At 32.1% G+C, this 18803-nt stretch overlaps 1 long non-coding RNA gene across 1 annotated transcript; it reads right to left on the reverse strand.

Annotated features, from left to right (window-relative positions):
- Nucleotides 1-13653: 13653 nt before the first annotated feature.
- LOC124896118 lies at nucleotides 13654-15189 on the reverse strand. Its single transcript, XR_007052589.1, has 2 exons — nucleotides 14978-15189; nucleotides 13654-13939 (listed from the first exon to the last, which is right to left on the reverse strand). It is a non-coding gene; the product is annotated as an uncharacterized LOC124896118 (long non-coding RNA).
- Nucleotides 15190-18803: the final 3614 nt, after the last annotated feature.

Consider the following 18803-nt stretch of genomic DNA (forward strand, 5'->3'; position numbering starts at 1 on the left):
CACCTTCGTTTGCCATGTTGGTACCTACACAAATGTCCTTAGAAATAGAAGGACAACCAATTTTAGCACGGTTTGGTGGTAATTCCCTCACTTCGCTCGACACAACCTCTCATTTTTCTCTCTTGAATTACCACCTTGCACTCCCTTACTGCTCTCAATCTTTTATCTCTCATAATAATTCGGATTGGAGTAGGTAGGCATTTTTATTTATGGCTTGGGTAGCAAGTAAATCATGATGTGATTTCCCCATTGGTCTCTTATAACATTAGGCCAATTTTGCACGTTAGGAACTTGATGTCGTGCAAACCAATCAGCACCTAAGTATATATGACCGTAGGCCAAGGGAAGGATATCGCACCACACCTTCTCATGGTGTTCATATTGGGAGAAGACAACTTTTACCCTCTCGGTAACCTTAAACCCATCTAAGAAGTATGGAACAAGTAAAGGCTCGTAAGGCAACCCTAAGTAGTCAACCATGGATGGCATGATTTAGTTTCTATAGTACCTATCATTTAACATAATGAGGCAGCCCAATATATCACAAATGGTCACCTTTTCAGAGTGTACACTCCTTCTCGGATCAACATTGTAAAGCATACGAGCACCCCTCGGTTTTGGAGATGCATACCCTCTTCCCCTCGTTGGACAACCTCCACTATAGCAAGTATAACCATTAATACTATATTGACCTTGATAAGAAGTACTACAAGGTAGAAAATATGAATTTTCACACTCCTCACATGTACTCTCATCATAGCTCTCATAAGCTTTGTGAATGAAAGGGTTATATCTAACACCAAATCTAGGTTCGGAGTGAGAAGAGTAAGACTTCTCACATGCCCCAACGTCATCATAAGATCCATTACGAGGTCCTACATTATCTCCAAAGTTACCATAAGATCTAGGCACTTCATTCACCTCATTTTCTCCTTCAAAACAGTAACTTTCAAATCTGCCAAAGTTTCGATCATGGCTATCCTCATAGATTGCACAATCTCCCTCAGCTTCGTAGCCATAAAATCCCTCACTATAATCATAGTCTCCCATATTGTATTCACAATAATCCTCGGCTATCGAAAACATGTTCCCCTTATATCACCTTTGTACCTACACAATGAACAAATAAGATTAGTAGTAAGAGCTTATCACCAACACTCGTATACCTCACCTTTGTGATTCTCACAATTGGAGCGGCAAATATTGAAAGTTGCTTACATTCCGGTAGTCAATAGGATGTTAATTCTACTTGATGGCCGAAATGAATTCTTGTTTGATCGACTCAAGACTCAAAACAAAATCTTACTTACAAACTTGAAACAAAGAAGTTACTACAAGTTAAAAAATGAGAAAAGCACACAAATAATAAAGACACAAAAGGAACATATTCAATAATTAATCTACAACTAATTAGGTGATTACTAGTTGTTAATTAATTCTAGAATCAAGACAGGAAACTAAGTAAACAATAAAGTGAAACTAATAATCTAAAATTTGAGCCGAAATTCGATGCGTGAACAGTAACTTGATAATGTGGAAACCACGTATTGGTTGTGGTTTCTACAATTTTTATTTTCCAAAGCCCAAGTATTGACCAATTTTAATTTAGATTGGTGGAATTTGTTTTAAGGAGGGAAGAATAAGTCTTGGAGCCTTTTTTTTTCAAGTTTCAAATTGCAAGACTTGACTTTTGTAGTACTTTTCATTAAAACATGGACCCTTGTTTCATGGGAAAGTGGTTAAGAAGTGATGTAAAGTCTTTTGGTGGTTGGGGGTCTCTCAAGACTAACAATTACTTGCACCTCTTTCCTTCACCTTTTAGGATCTATCATTCACTTTATGTTCTAACAATATATGAAGGAAGGTGAAGAACTTAAAGAACAACAACAACCACACCAAGAACAATAACAACAATTTTCAAGAACAACAACAATTCCAACGGCCAACTCCAATCCACAACAACAAACGACCAAGCTTATGTTCACAACAACAACATCAAAATACAAGCTCAAATCAAGATATAGACTCAATGTGTTAGTGAAGAACAAAACTAACACTTAGAGACAACAATGAAAAGTAAAAATCTTGGTCAAGACACAACAAAAACATAATTTTTGGCCAGGAACACAAAATGGACAGATTGTTCTTTTTTTTCTGGAATTTTCAGATTTCAATTTTTTTTTTCAAGTGAGCTAGGCCAAGATTTGATCTTGTAGGAAAAATATCTAGCCATTCTCTAATACTAAATGATACGGGGAATACAACGTAAGTCACAAAACACACTCCAAATCAATTCACAATCTTAAGGATCCGAGGACCAAGATGGAGACCACTCTCGGATTCGCTATCAACAAGAAGAATACAAGATACAATGGTGTATATAACACCAAAAATAGCTACAAAATGTGAGGAACAAGATGAATAACAATAACACAAGTTTCGGCTTCAATAAAGGACCCAAAACAGTCCACTACACAAGAAGACAACAACAATAGTAAAGGATAGATAGTGAGACCAAGATTATTACAAGATTAAGAACTAAAGAGTGTATTAAACTCAAAAACCCCTAATGAATGTAATAATCAAAACCACACTCTTATGGTGACCTCCAAGGGAATCAACTCACCTCAAGATCCACCGTTTCCAAGCAAAGATCAATACTAGCTTTTTCAAACCCTAACTAAGATTAAGTGTTCTACTCTCAAGAGAGAGGATATTTCTTAATGTTTCAATCCTTCATCTTTCATAAACTAATGAAAATAAGACTAAAGAAGCCTATTTATAATCTATTACAAAAGAAGACAAAGACCAATTTGCCCTTAATGAGAGGGGCTGCCATGGTATGTAAATACACCATGTGCAATGTCCAAAATACCCTTTTCGAGAAGGGGCAACCAAGGTATTTTATAGCTAGAATGAATGACGCCTCTTTAATACTCGCAAAACCAAGGATGGTTTATACTTCAAGTCTTGTGGTGCTTGAGTTAATAACAATGTAAGCATCCAAGCAACCTTCCACACACGGGTTTGTTTGTTGGCATGCTTAAAACGACTCCTCTAAGTATGATCCCGTGCCCTCCATGCGACCAAAGCTCGATTCTTCACATAGTGACTTTGAATCACGTCATCAAAATCTAAAGCAACCATTTGACTTGTATCATTGCAAGCCCAACCCATAGGAATGCCGCTTTTTCTCTCCACCTACAACATCAAAATAAAGACGATTTATATCAAATTCTTGAACTTCTTCTGAATCATCTGATATTAATGATTCATAATGCAAAGCAAATTAAACATGTATCAGTATGTAAGCCAATCAAAATTTAAAATATTCTTTAATCTGCATTTGATTTAGAGATTAATTCGAAATGAGAAAAAAGATGGATGCATATGATTTAGACAAAGATGCTCGTGTGCTCTATTTGGTTAACCCTCATGTCCATTCAATGGCTAGAAGTACTTAAACAAGGTACTTCAGCACACTTGAAAACTTATTGTGATCATAAGTCGAATAACACAACAAATATGCCAAATTGCACCTTCAACTGCCTAAAAATCCTCAAGAGTATCTAGGGCATGTAACTTTAAATGGGGTAAAATATTTCTCAGCAGAAGTTGTAATAATAAAGATCGTCATCCTCTATTCCCATTCTTCATTTATTTGCTAGCCTTAGAAAAAACTTCAACTGGCATGACTCAAGAGATGAGGAATAGAAGAAAAGAGAACTTACTCCAGAAAGACAAAGGCTAACAGGGCATAGGGCATATGGTATAAAAAAGACTTTAAAAACTTAAATCATAACTACGAAGAAAGACAAAAAGAAACATCCAAGAGAAACTGCTCTGCATAATACCAAGGGTTTTATGGATAAGAAAGAATAAACTTCTTAAAAACGAGAAAAATAGCCCGCTTATCGATCAGGTGAAGTCAAAATATTTCATTTCCACCTTCAACTCATTCTTCTATGATACAACTAGACTCTGGCAAATCAAGTTTCTCAAAGTAGGTCATAAGTTTGGCTGAAGATATGAGATTTGATTGAATACCGCTAATAAATAGGATGGACTTTAGCTAAATACTCACTAAAGAAAAACTAACGGTTCTATTCAGGGAAGAAACGTAAAAGTATTTTGCAACCGTAGAGTTGATTAAAACAGAAAGAGAAGGCAACAATATACTTATATTTATGAATTTAATTTCTCACTACATATTATTCAGTATTTTGTTTTTGTCTTCCCCACTAATCCTCTGAGGTTCAAACAAAGAGAGGCACAACTAAAAAAGTTTATGTCTGGTACTGAATTTGACATCTAAGGAAATCTCAATACAACACAGAATGAATAAAACATGTTCAGTGTATCGATAAGTCCAATATAAACATTCTTGTCGGACACATAAATTTGTAGTATATCACAATCTACTCATATTCTTGTTTTGCAAGAGGAACACAGTATTTACTTTCTCATTTCAAAGATTTTACACAATACGTTAATTGGTGAAAACTTATTTAATAGATGGAACAAGTCAAGCAATAGAGCTATGCTGTCAAATTTCTAAATTATTGAAGAAGGACAACGTATCATGTGAACGAACTTTTAATCTTTCTGTAACTTAAATTTAACAAAGGTTCTTCCATAAAAGCAGAGGAAAAGATAGAAGTCCCGGATACTCGTTTAAGATTCAGAACCTATAAGTTAAAATTTTGGCTTTGCCTATGTTAAAAAGCAAAATTGGACTTAAATTTACAACTCGTTCTTAGACACTCCCCCCGTTCCTTTTTTTACTTGTCCCTTATACTATAAATAAATTATACTTTTACTTATCAATTTTAACAATCAAGAGAGTTATTATTTCCTTCCAAAATTACCTTTACCATTAACTAACTATGTAAAACACTAGTAGTCATACTTAAAAGTCCTAAAGTATAATAATAAGAATAATTTAGTAAAATAAACCCCTCATTTATTAACGAGAGTGCCAAGTCAACAAGGATAAAAGTAAAAAGTAATGGAGTAAGTATACCATAGTGAAACAAATGCACACAAGTATAAACACCTATGGATCATGATTCAGTAAATATCTGAATTACTCTTGTGTCTTATAGTATGAAATTATATATTTTTGATTTTCAATATGAATCTCGATATCTATTAAAACGAATCAAAGAACGCTAAACGATAGATATAGGCATAAAAATAAAATCAAATTGATGCATACTCCAAAACTACTCATTAACTAACTACTATTAACTCAGTGGTAACAAAGGTGAAAATAATGAACAATCCAATCTATGTTACCAGGTGGTGCTTTCTCAGATGGAGAACTTGAATCTGGAGCAGCCGCTGCATATAAAAACCCAATCAAATCAAAATCAAATCAATCTTAAATCAATAATGACAATTATAAATTACATCAACAATAATTAAGAAATCTTCTTCAGGAAAATCTTAGTAGCTCAATTGATTGACTACAACTTTTACCTCATTAATGAATGTTTGATTCCCTATCTTATAATCCCGTTCCCCACTTATCCTTAATCTACCCCAACTTTTTAAAACAAAAATAATAAAACAAAAATATAAATATACCATTTTCCAATTTTTTTCCAATTACCAAAAATGAAGAACAATATCAAATTTGAACTAAAGATTTTGCTTCAAAATTAAACATAGAATCATCAACACCAAATCCAAATAATTGAGCTCCAGTATTACATTATTTAGCAAATCAAAATATCAAAGCCTATTTTACATCAGTAGTAACATCACCACAAATATTAAACTATTTAGCAAATCAAAATATCAAAATCTGAATTCTGTACCTTTTCAAGCAGAAAATCACCAGGGATATTACAATATTTAGGAAGACCAATAGCTTGAGTAACATTAATACCAAGAAATTCCAAGTCAAAAATGCAATCAAATAAAAAACAAACAATCAGAACGAAGAGTTTTGTCACCTCAGTATCAACATCAATTCTCCCTTCAGTCACGGTAAAGTATTCAGTTGACAGGCTATCTTTCCTACAAAAATCAAGGTGCATTCAAACAATAGAAAGATGGAAATAACCTGAACTAAAATCATATTTAGATTAATATCTGATTAGCAATCTTAGAGCTAGTAAGAAATACAGTTCATAGACTTGAACAGGATAGGAAATCTAAACTCTATGAAGAAGAAAAAGTCATCAGCTTGTAGAGAGTGCGTGAAAAAACATCGATCTGAATTTGTTGGAGTTATTAGCCAAAAACATCTAACCATACCTAAATTATCCTCTTTTATACTTTGAACATTATTTGGCGCCCTAAATTAGTTCTTGGTGTTAATAGTGCCATAATAACTATATGAACTTAATTGGGTACAGAGTAAAGATAAAAATTACCTCAAGAACGTAAAAGGATCGGCAACTACAGATCTATTTACCATCAATTTATTTGAAGCTTAGAGGATGTGGGTGAAGATTGATGGAAGGATTTTCATGGTTATTGAGAGTTTCTCTCAAAAGAAGAAGATAAGGGTTTTCTCAAAAGGATATCTACTTTAGTAAAGAAGTGTGATGGATTTTTGGTGGTAAACTAAAAAATGGTGAAAAAATTTGGGGGGAAAGCAAAAGATAATTATTTAATTTTATATTGATCACGAATATAAATTCATCACGAGTATTATATTTTTATTAATTAGTTATTTTTAATTATATTGTGACAGAATGTTCAATCTGTCACAAATTTAGTGATGAATTTGTGACAAGGAGTTGTTATTTTTTTCATTAGCTTTAACTTGTGACGAAAATATAATCGTCACAAAAATTTTATTTTTAAAATCTGTCATAAATTTGTCACAAATTCATTACTCTCACAATTTTTATTGAAAACAATGTAAATTTTTCTTTTTTTATTTAAGCAAAATTGACCTGTCACAAATTCATCAAAATTCTGTCACAATTTGTGATCGAATTACTCCGTCACAAATATTTCATCACAATTTAACCTTTTTCTTGTAGTGTAAGAGAAAAAGAGGAAGAGAAAAAAATAAGAAATCAGTATCAAACTATCAGTTGAGTCACCGGGGTAAGAAGAAGAAGAAAGAAGAAAAAAATAAGAGAAATCATGTTGTTGGAGTACTTACAAGTTGCCGGAGTAGCCGATGCGGTCGCCAAAATCACTGTCACACTAGTGAATTGCCTTAGGTCACAGTCGCAATCGTCGTGCAAGTCGAACCAAAATAGAAAAATAAGCCCTAAAATTACCTTCTATTCCTAAAACCCTAATTTTCTTAATAAAATAATTAAAAGGCAACATCATTGTCGCCTCGCCATGTCACCAACCTCGCCTAGGCATTGACTTTTGTAGTCAAAGCGCCACGAAGGCTGGTGGCGACTATGCCTCACCTCGCCCTTTGCCATTGGTGATATGGCGAGAGCCATTAATAACACAGTTCACCCCCACCCAATCCCTAATCCTTTCTTTCTCTTTTAACATTTGCAAACACCCCCCCTCCCCCCTTCATTCTTTCTTCTTCACCCCTTCCCATTTTCCTCAATTTTAGATCCAAATTTTTGAAATTTCGTTCTTGAAAAAGTACAATTGTAATGCAAAAGAATTTGAGTTTCACTTTGAGGGTAAAAGGAATTAGAGATAGAAATATGTTGATTTTTTTTTTCAAATTCGACTGTCATATTTTGAGAAAATTTTTATTTGGTTTAATTTTCTTTTTGCTATTTTCTTCTTTGGTTTAATTTCAACACAAATTCAGTATTTTTCATATGAGTATTCTCTATTTGTCCATCAAAACAAGAATCCAACAAATTTGAAATTAATTCAGTTACTGAGAAAAAATAATTTTGATGGAATACATTGAACTTTCTTGAAGATTTTTGTTGTGAGAAGTTGAACTTATTATAGAGATCCACGTGAAAAATTATTTTTGATGAGTATTTGCTAGAGCTGATTGATGATAGTGGTGAAGAAAAATGGAGAAACAAAAAAGAGGGAAGGCAAGGTGTGAGGAAGAAGATGTAAGGCAAAGTTGGTGGCTGAAAATTAAATTGTGGATCTCACTTATTTTTTTTTGCCCATTACGCGTTGAGGTTTATAACGTTTGCCATGTCAGCTGTTTGGGTGATGTAAAATTCACTTGAAAGTTGTTTAGGGGATAAATAATTATCCATAAAATTAAAGTGCAAAAATAAAATTTGTGGACATGTTTAAAAATATTTTGATGTATTTTCTCAACACTAAAAAGGCTTTTGTTTGTTTTGGGCACAAATAAGCTATTTTCAAGCCCATGTTTAAAAATTATGACTGATTTTAATAACACTCCATACATGTAAGTTTAATGAAAAAAATTTGAAGACATTTTAAAGTTGAGCTACCAGAGATGGTACAGTGATGCAAAATGTGATATGCAAATCATGGCACATAGATAAGATTTCATATTATATTCAACCTAAGTTTTTTGTTGGATAACTTACAAATTCTTCCAAAAATTTCTAAGCGGTCGTCGAAAAAGTGGGGTATCTTCCAAAAATTTCTAAGCGGTCGTCGAAAAAGTGGGGTATATTGGGGTGAACCAGAAAAGTTTTAATGTAGCCCAATCTAAAAGCTGATTGGTTGTGATTTTTACGTAGCTTTTACTCATAGAACATCATTCAAATTCATTCCATTTACCTTATTTGATTGGCATGATTTGTTAGTAATTTACTAATATCTTTTAAAAACTTATTTCATTTACTCATAATTACGAGCCAATTTGGATAAACTTATATATAGCTTTTGATTTATAAGTCAAAAGTTGTAAGTTAGAAATTTCAACTTGAGTAATTATTTTTGTCTTTATAACTTGGTTAGAACACTCAAAATAAGTAACCCAAACATGCTCTAAGATTCAAAGAAAGATATGGTTATTGGATTACCTAAAACTGGATGTGGTCCAAATTGTATAATGGACTTATAAATGGTAAGTGCCTCTATTTAGAATATTTCCCTTTTTAGTCTATGAAATGAAATACTCAGTTCACACCATTAGATACAATTTTTTTTTCTTTTCGATTCACACACCGGAACATCGTTTTTTTTTATTTGTTTTTCTCTTTGGATTTGTTGACTGTTCTACAATTGAACCCACCATGAAACCAAAAATATTCAATCATCAATTTTAATACTCCAAAGTTGTAAATTGATTGACGTGTTTTGATTTGATACGGAAATTAATGAAATAAAGAAATTTTTTGAATTTTATTGTCTTAAAGTAAAGATACGTCAAATGTTTTAAAATGCCAATTAATCTTATGGTCTTAAATATGTTAGGTAAGAAGTTGAAATTCAAAAATTACTAAATGGACTAATAAAAAGGAAACAGAGAAAGTATTTTTCACACTTAATTTGGAAATGAAGAAACTATTGTTCTTCATTAATAGGCCTAAAAACAGAACCTCTTAACACCACATGATTTATAGCTTCACTATACATGCCACAGGAATTTTCATGTTTTCGTATGTGAAATATAAAAGATATGCATAATAATCTCAGTAAAATTAAGTTTTTTAGCCTAGGAAATTATTAAACGCCCAGTGGATTCAAATATTTTATTATTTTTTTCAATGTAATAACTGTAGTATATTAAATATTATACTTTAATTTATTTTGTTAACTAAGTTGATTTCAAACACTTAGTAGTTTCTTTCATTATTCCTAACAATTTTCTGGAATAATAAATTAGTGAATTTGATTTCCATATTAAGCTAAAGTACTGCTCATGCGTGTAGTTTGTTGGCTCTTTTCGTCTTGACTAAATCCATTGGGAGAATCGAAAATTGATATAATCTTTTGATTAGGCGAATCAACTATGACTTGTACTATTTATACACGTGTAGTGGGGACTGAATGACACATTTTGAGTCGAATATGTAAAATGCCTAACACTTTTGTTGATGGTATATCAAAGTAGCAAATTAAATAAGACGTGATATTTGAATCTGAATAGTAATAAAAAATGAGCGTTTCAGATCGATAACGTTTGCCCTCATATATCTTAAAGACTTTTACATGATACAACGCACAAAGAGTCATCATAGACTATGGAATATACAAGATATGTATTTTACCTACATTGTCTTATTGTTAACACCCGATGTGCATGCGAAATAAGTTTTTGGCCTAAAGAAAATATATCAAAAGATGAAATGGGAAACAGAAGGCAAAGCATAAGACTTAGGACCACCTATAAATAAAGGAGCTTTCAAATGCAGAAGAGGATCATAAATATGAATACTACAATCTATAAAATGGACAGAAAGTGTAAATCATTTAACCCTCTACTGCAAAATCCAAAAATTTATTAACCTAATATCTGGCCAAAGGATAAGTAACCAAAAATGGAAAAATTGAAAAAGACTTCAAGTAGTGGTGGTCCAAAGTCTAGCCAAATAAAATGAAAGAAGAACATGTGAAACTTTCCATCAAAACCTTGGCTTATACGCCTCTAAAAAGAAAAATTGTGATTAAGAAACGAAAACATTTTCTTTTTTTGGTTCAAAAGATAATATTGGTATCATATTACTTATCCTATGTAACAAAGAACATGATCATTTTATTGTCAAATGAAAGGAAGGTGTTTGTCTAAGCTTATAAGACAGATCAAATTACTCCCTTGGGTTGTTTTAAGTTGTTACAATTTGCTTCATGAGAGTTAATGTAAAATTTAAATTTAGATATTATTGTATGAAAAATTTTATAAGTTACCGTTTTTCTCATAATAATATGAAAAAATTATATCTTAATATGTTGATCAAATTAAAGTTCATATAGTTTGACTCCCAGTAAACCAAACATGACAAATAAAACAAGGGAGGGAGTAGTTTATAAGTACTTTCTGTTTTTTTATTAAGAGCCTCTATGAACTGACTTTTGACTTCATTTTAACTTAAAATCAAGTGCACTTTTTTAAATCTATTACCCAAACACTACAAAATTGTTTAAAAGATATTTTAGCTTAACTGTACATAAAATAAGCCAATTCAAACTGACTCTTAAAGCAAACATCATAATCTGGTCATGACTTATATATGGTTTTACAACTTTTTTGAAGGAGGACTTAAGTATAATTTTTGGTATTTATCTTTTTCAATTAGTTAAACTTACCGATCTTTCAAAGTTCAAAAGTACACATCTTTCATTTTCTGATTTTCATTTGACCAGCAGATTACACTTCTATGAATAAATATTTCAACATTCGATACAATAATTTAGGGGTGGTAAACGTAGTCCGCGTACTTCCATTTTCATGTAACGAATCCAGATATCATAATTGATAACACAATTATATATCGGAGTGATTTTTCAGAATTAAATTCTGAGAAAAGTAAAACTATCCATAGCCAAATGAACGCTTAATTCTTTATTTTCAAATCTTTTTACTACTGGTATACATAATAACTCCCCAAAAATTAATAATCTGTCACACATAAATTGAGTAGAGTTAATAACTTAAATGGTCACTCAACTTTGAACTTTTATCCCAGAAAGTCACTTAACTTTGGACTTTACTCAAAAAGTCACTCAACTTTAAATATTTTACTCAGAAAGTAACCCAACCCATTTTATTATTTTTAAACTAATTTTTGCTTATGTGGAATACTTTTTAATAACAAAATTCTGAAAAATACAAATATTAATTTAATGACCCTTTTACCCCTTGTTTATTCCCCTTTCTTTCATTTCATACCGACAATTAAATGTTGCCTACAATGTTTAAAAGTTTATGTATCATTTACAGGTAAATTAATATCCCATGCACAATATCATCAAGCGGTACACATATAGGAAGTACGATTACAATAGTCACTGAATCAGTTTGTATATCCTTTAGTTATATTAACCTCTGACTGACCTGATCTTCTCCGCTATGTTGTAGAGTTCAGCTGTTCAGGATATGATTAAGATGAGATATAGATTTACGCGGTCTTCTATTTATGGGATGTTTAGATTTAGGCATGAGTAACTAGAACAAGAATTGAAGCTTTAGTGACTATTGCAACAGTAATTCCTATATGTAATTCCTTATTTAGAATAAGATGAGATGAGATTAAAATTAAAGGGTATAAAAATGAATTTAGTGACTATTGCAACCGTACAACTTGGTGATATTGTGCATGAGTTATTAATTTACATGTAAATGATACATAAACTATTGAATACGGTAGGCTCTCAATATTTAATTGTAGGTATGGAATGAAAGAAAGGGAAATAAAAGAACGGGTAAAAGGGTCATTAAATTAATATTTTGTATTTTTTAAAATTTTGCTATTAAAAGAAATTACACAATAAGCAAAAAATAATTTTAATAAAATGGGTTGGGTGACTTTCTGAGTAAAACATCTAAAGTTGAGTGACTTTCTGAGTAAAATTTAAAGTTAAGTGACTTTCTGGGATAAAAGTCCAAAGTTGAATCACCATTTAGATTATTAACTCTAATTGAGTACAGTTGTATTAGACCTCTTAATTTCTATATCATGGATCTAAATACTTATTAGTATATTTTTGGATTACCAAACTTTATGAGTAAATTAAAAAGAAAAGGAAGTTTTCACACATTTAATATCAGTTGTACCATAATAAATATTTTTCTTTGGAAAACATAGATAGCAATCTATGTTAGATTCTCTGAGAGATTTAATCTCTGACTTTCACAATTCCTTTATGTTCTTTTGGAGATTTTTACTGTCCCAAATTTATCTATCTAAGTTCAAGATTTCCCATCCAATGGAAATTTTTGAATGACAAACGTAACATTCATATAGATCATCTAAAGTACTTTGCAAATCCACATTAAACACAGCGAAAGATATTGCTGATTTTACCCATCAGAAAAAAGCTTTATTTATTCTTCCTCTTTTTGAGATAGAGCTAGGTTTGTGATTATTAAGGGTTATTGAGAAAAAAGAAACTGTTAAGACTTAAGAAAATGCATTAGCACAGTAACATTCATTTGACATTTTACATATATTTTAAAAATTAATTATTCTTATTTGTGATTATTATTTTTTTCAATCTCTACCTCTTTTGCTAATAATACAGTAAAGTAATTAAGTGAAACTTATCTGATTGTTTAGGAAAAAGTTTAAGTATTAACTCTTAAAATCAATTGAAGTGTCGTCTATATGTATATAAGGGGATTTGGAAAGCGAACAAACAGATCTTCTCTAATTCTCATGAAGTAATATACAAACAAAAAAAATGGATGATTATGTTGTTGGCAAAATCAAGTTATTAACCCTCCAAATTAAAATTACGTTGCAAGAGAATATTAATTCTGTCTTAACATACTTGCTGACTGATTTCAAAGCGGGGTCGAGTCAACAAAAGTAACCTTTACTTTCACTTTTATGAGTGGTTTCACAAAATCCTAGTCAAACCTAAATTCTGAAATAAGTTGAAACTGATTATATGAATATTTATTGATCATGGTTCTTCATTTAAATCCATCTCGAGCCAACACTATGTAAAATAAAAATCAAGAGTGTTAGAACTTCTCATGAATATTTTCTTCTAATATATAAAAATTATGTGTCATCCTCCAAGCGAGCTATTGGCTTGACAAGCTATTCATAAACTCAACTTTGAAATTATGCGAAAGCTAGAAATACAATTATGGGCTAAATCTCCAGAAATAAGACAAAGTTTAATTAACTTGAAATACTGAATATCAACTTTAAAAGGATAACAAAACATCCATCTGTCTAATGTCTAATGAAGCCTCTATAACTCATGAATTGAAAGATTTGCTGGGACATGACCCCAAACTACCTTTAGTGAAAATAACAATTGGAACTAAAACTATCTAATAAGTTGAAAATATAACAAAACCATCACCAAGTCCTCTGGGTGCAAAGATGAATCACCCACAAGCTGATACAGGAAAGGTCTAACTGCAGTTCCGAGTCTGTATGCCAAAATTTACATCATAAAGCGATATAGCGTAAAAAGAGCGTCAATACTTTAAATGTATTGATACATAAAAATGGAAAGAAAATTGAAACTGTCATAACTATGGAATTTAAAACATAACATATGCCATGACTAGGGAGATGTGAAAGACTTACCTACTCTTCCCTTGTTAATTTACAGAGTCTAAAGTAGTGCAATAAATGAATTATTAAAAGTGTATAAAAATTTAATTAGTAAACCTCATGAAATATAAGTTCGAAAATAATTAATTGAAATGTCGTAGAAAATACCTTTGATGCAATCATTATAAATAATAAGTAACATGAACAAATATTAAGTCTCTCAAAATTGAGGGAGTTTCTCTTAACCTATATAAACCATGTGAGCAACATGGAGTCCAATGTTTTTCCCACATTGAAAATTAGAACCACCCTACACCTTGCCAGTGTGTAAGACAAAACGTAACTTATGAATTCAACTCTTAGCTTGAAGGCAAATATACCGCAGCAACGTAGTTATGAGGCATGTGACCTCGGACTTATACCCAACTCGGTGCTAAATAATCCTCCCCAAAACATACTAGCTGCTCATATCATAAGTCTTAAATACTTCTAAAAATCATATTAATCTCTACAATACTGTATCAAGAATTTTTTTTTTCTCTGTGATCCTTGACTCTAAATCATTATAACTTGCTCTCTTTTCAAAATAAGATAGCCTCTTTTTACTTTTCAAGTCATGATGGTACAATATATACAGGATTTTTCATAAATTATCCATAAAGTGCTTACCTTTGAATATACTTAATAACAAAACTATAGTTAAACCATTTGGAACATGAATGCAGTTTTCAATACAAACTTTCAAGTCATAAACTTTATGTGAAACTAACCATCGGATATGGAAATTAACTAATGTTCAAGAACTACCTTAATTTGAGAAATAATTCATAATACTTGAAGCATTTAAGAAGAAAATTACAATAAAACTCATGAGAACGACACTTAAAATATTTAAATCTTCAAAATCCTACCTTAAAATCATGACTTAGCATGGAATTTTGACTCACTTGTGGGGATGATCATGATTCTTCATGAAAGATATTGCTCTTACGTACCTTAGAGATGAACGACGAGAGAAATTTTTTAAATTTGGATTATGAATTTTTGAAGAGAAAAACCTTATTTTTTATGTTCTTGAGAATATAATTTGGAAGGAGAGAACATAGTGAATTTGTATTATGGGATGAAGGAAAATGCTTTAGTATTAGTTATTAGTTATAGGATCATTTATAATGTAAGTCACTAGTTTGCCCTTGAAAACTGAAGGAAAAATAGTATTTTAGCGTCGTTGTGACTACTGGTGTGGCACAACCTTATCATGAACACAACTAGCGTGCCACACTCTTAAAGTGGAGCACAACCTCCGTGTCATGCTCCTATCGCGGACGCTTACTGGTTAGCTCACAAAAATGCTCATAACTTTGTACTCTGATATCAGATTAAGAAAAAATAGGATGCAATGAAAAAAGGACTCAAATACCTTTCATTTAGTTGGTAATAGACCACATAAATCTTCATATTATAGGAGAAATTCTCATTTGAAGCTGAACCTAGTAAAATCCAATACTAAAACTTAATCGGTAGGAAAGTTCTCAACTTTGAGTTAAGAGATTGTTATGACCTTAATTCATCACCAAAGATGTTCTCACACTCAAGAATTGATCCTAACACTTATATATAAATAAAGAATTATTAAATTTGGGTCGATAAACATATGAAGGACGGTTTAAATTCTAGCCTGAAAGTTTGGGGTGTTACAATATCCCCTCTTGGGATCATTGGTCCTTGAATGATGGGTCACTCTAAGATGAAAGAACAAACCAAACCATCAATGACCCTATTCTAAACGTAGGTTAGAAACATGAGTCTAAATGTTTCAACTTCAAATTAGGATATCTACAAAGCTTACATAACTTGAAATCTTTAGAGCATGGAAACCATGTCTTGTAGGATACGAAATACCCTCAGGAGTTAATAAGATAAGTAAGGCTTTCTCTTTTTTCTTGAGGAATTGACCACAGACTAGAAGAGAAAATGTTAACACGTAATAGTTGTAATAGAGTAACGTCTCATTGAACGTGAAGAGGAAATATGCAAGCAAGATAAGATACAATCACAGACAAACCCAAATCTCTGAAAGAAACTTAATGACACTATGACTAGCCTCTGCTTAATAACTCACTATCTCCCTCTAAGGTTCAAGTTAATAGCTTATGACTGCAATTATTCTCAATTACTAAGCCATCCTCACTAAAATCCACGAGACAACATCACATCAAACATATCTGAATCAAACCTCCAAAATCAATATTAGCACTTTCATAATACTCACTCGCCTAGGTTTTAAGCTAAGAAAACTCATGCCAGGAAATAGGGGTTTAGGGATACTAATTTTATATGCATAAGGAAAGTTAAATAACTTACCAGTTGCAACATCGGGAGGATTTTCTAGATTCTGCTGGCTAGTAGAGAAATACAATCAGTTTCGACTTCCACTAGTTCCTAAAGTAGTTCCTTTTTGGGCAACTTGGCCTATTGTAAAAGATGATGCTAGATCCGAAGCTCTACCCCCATTACCTTGCTTTATTGACGATCAATTCTTAAGAAAATGACCTAATTAGAAGCATTTGAAACATCTATCTATACCAATCCTATATTCTCCAGGGTGAGACCTACCACACTTGGCACAAAGAGGGTACTTAGAGGACCTCTAAGAAACACTACCATGGGACTGGGAATCAGGCATAGGTACACTAGCCAAAGATGGGGCTGAACCAGACGAACTTTTATGGAAGAAAGACCTATTACCATTTTATTGTGGTTCACCTTATAATCCTTTGATTTTTCCTTTTTGCTTTGACGATCCACAACCTTTGCTATCCTTTTATTTTCCTCCTCTACCTGCTGAGCATACACCATTAACCTAGAAATGTCCATGTCATTGTTCAACATTTCCCCTTTACACTCTAGTTTCATATCATCAAACACCCAACCATAAATTTCCTCATTCTGAATTTTATATTAGACACCAACTATGTATCATAGCGAGATAACTGAGTAAAATTTAGAGCATATTCCTTAGTATTCATAGTTTCTTGCTTCAAATTCTCAAATTTCTTAGCCTTAGACTATCTCAACTCCTGAGGAAAGAAGTGATCAAGAAAACAACAAAAATTTTTCCCCAAACTGTGGATTCAACATCCTCACCTTTAATCCCTTCTCACTCATCATATCACTGATAAGCCACACCTTTTAGTTGATAAGTTACAAACTCAACTCCTCTGGTGTCACTAACATGCATGACCCTAAAAATCTTTTCTATTTTATCAATAAAATCTTGGAGATCCTCCTCAACTCTAGACCCAATAAAATTGGAGGGTTCAATTGGATGAATTGATCGACTCTAGTAGTGTCTGCAAAATCATTAGCAGAACCAACACTATCTAACCTATGATACTAAGATGACACAATCTGAGCAAACATTTGAATGGTCTGTCTGAACTCAGCATTGAAAACTACACCCTAAGGGGACTGAGTACGAGCAAAACCAATTTTAGGAGCCTTTATAGAACTATCTAGGTGGGACCCAGTAGATACATCTGGAATAGAAATGCAGACTCTAGTATAGGTCTGTATCTCATGAGAAGGAGATACAAATACAACATTGGCTCCAGTTAAGATGTTAAAAGTTGTTGTGGCTCACTGACTAGAGATTTGCTTTGGAGGCATGATTTGAAATGCGAAAGAGTAGGGGTTAGAATATTTCTCTTTGGGTAACTACATTGCACGAACTAGAACATGAAAAAAAGGAACTTTTCTAAATTCCCTATATAGCTTCCTGATTATAAGTGTGGGGCGCTTCACATTCATAATTAGGACTTTAATAGGCACGGTTTCATAGACACCTTAGGACACTTGAACCTTATTTTTCGATACCAAGTTTGTCACGCCCGAGCCTACACCTTGGATGTAACATGACACCTGAAATCAAGAGTGATCCCAAGCAGACCCTTGGCCCGGAAAATTGTTCATAACTTAACTTTGAAATTATGCAGAAGCTATAAATATAGTTATGCACTAAATCTCCAAAAATAAGATAAAGTTTAACTTGAAATACTGAATATCAATTTTAAAAGGATAACAAAACATCCAATTGTCTAATGTCTAATGAAGCCTCCATAACTCATGAATTGAAAGAGTTGTTAGGACATGGCTCCAAGCTACCTTTATTGGAGCTAACAACTAAGACTGAAACTATCTAATAAGTTGAAAAATCTAACAAATTATCACCAATTCCTCCAGATGTTAGAGGACTCACCACAAGTTGATACAAGGAAGGTCTAATGAAAGGTCTGACTGGGATCTCGTGTCTGTACGCCAAAATCTATATCATAAAATGATATAGAACAAAAAGAGCCTCAATACTTTGAATGTATTGGTACATAAAAGAGAAAGTAAAACTGAAACTGACATAACTTTGAAATTTAAAACATAACATATGCCATGACTAGGGAGATGTGAAATAAAAGACTTACCAATTCTTCTCTTGTTAATTTGCCGAGAATAAAATAATACAATGAATGAATTATTAAAAAAATTTAAATAGTATACCTCATGAAATATAATTCCAAAAATAATTAATTGAAATGTTGTAGAAAATACCTTTGATACAATCATCATAAATAATAAGTAGTTTAAACAAATATTGAGTCTCTCAAAATTTGGGGAGTTTCTCTTAACCGGTATAAACCATGTGATCAACATGGAGTCCAATGTCTTGCCCACATTGAGAATAGT

This window comes from Capsicum annuum, chromosome 1 (genome assembly GCF_002878395.1).
Source record: "Capsicum annuum cultivar UCD-10X-F1 chromosome 1, UCD10Xv1.1, whole genome shotgun sequence".
Classification (NCBI taxonomy): Eukaryota; Viridiplantae; Streptophyta; class Magnoliopsida; order Solanales; family Solanaceae; genus Capsicum; species Capsicum annuum.